Raw genomic sequence first — 1,372 nt, 5'->3', positions numbered from 1 at the left:
TATTTCTTAAAGCCTCACATAATATAGCAATACAATTTTGGGGTTTTCATGTGTAAAAAGGAAAAAAAGTAAAGACTTGTGAAAACATTTGTGAGGAATGATAAAGATAAAACATTTCCCTCTAAACTGGACATCAGCAGTGATTAAGATCCATCCTCTGAGGAGCATAAATGTGAGCAGAAAGTCACACATCACTCTAATTAACCCGCGCTGCAAAAAGCTGGACTTCCTGTCCGTCTCTGCATCACAAAGCTGAACCTGGCTGAGACTGGAACCAGAGAGCAGCGGTACCAACCCGGGGCATCCTCAGCACCAGGTGTCCGGTGGTTTGGGACCTCTGAGCCGTCGAGCTGTCGGGCTTCACCTCAGCTGGAAGAACCACCTGAAATATCTGCAAAGTGAATTATTCAGAGCTTTAATTAGTGAGATTGATGCAGTGATCCGCCGCCGACACTTTCCCAGAGTCAAACGACTCTAATCATTAGCAGATCTTTTTATAGACACAGTTACTAGAAAGGACAGCAGAAAGAGACCAGAATAGCTGTGCAATCAACCGGACGAGAGAGAGATTCCTGGGAAAATTAAAAAGGATTGATGTTGGGAACAGATTGGACAGAGAATTAGAGTTTCTGGTGTTTCTGTTTGATTTAATTCCAGACTGTTAGGCTGGATTTAATGGGATCTGTGCAGAGAGCAGCAGGGGAAGTTCAGCTCCAAGTAAGACATGATCTACGCTTCCCAGAGTCGCCTCTTCCTGCTCATCTGAATGAGCTCATATTAACAGAGACTTTTTGAAAGCCTGAGGAGATGTATCGCAGCATGAATCAACCCAACGTCCAATCAGGCTGAATCCTGGCATAAAACTAGCGCACATAAATACTGGGAGAGGAGCTGAGGTATTCAAGACTCCACACTGCAGGAGGTGGTGTGTATGTGGTGAAGGACGGAAACGAAAGCTCACAGGTTTATCAGGTGGGTCTATGGAGGTTTAAATGTTTCAGAGGTTGAAGGAAAACTGTCAGACCTGCAGGAAGGACTGAGTTTTCCTTCATCAGCAGCAATAAACACCCAGAGGAAAAACACTGAGCAGAACGAAGCAGTAAACTGTCTGATTTAATACAAAAAACAAATAGACTTTATTTAGTGTTTAATAGTTTCTTTGTGTGTATCTGTCAAGTTAAACATTGTTGTACTTGTCATAAAATGGGACTTTTCTGATTCTGTTCTCCTACTTTGCTTTTTAAAAGGTTTTTAACTGTAACCTTCCAAGCTTAGAAGCAATTTTTATAGAAAATAGGTTTAGATTTTTATTTAAATATCTGATTTTCAATTTCTCTGAGTATGCTAAAAAAAAAAAAAAAAAAAAAAAAAA

The sequence above is a fragment of the Cyprinodon variegatus genome, unplaced genomic scaffold, assembly GCF_000732505.1.
Source record: "Cyprinodon variegatus isolate N-32 unplaced genomic scaffold, C_variegatus-1.0 Scaffold170, whole genome shotgun sequence".
Lineage (NCBI taxonomy): Eukaryota > Metazoa > Chordata > Actinopteri > Cyprinodontiformes > Cyprinodontidae > Cyprinodon > Cyprinodon variegatus.
This window is presented reverse-complemented; position numbering follows the sequence as displayed.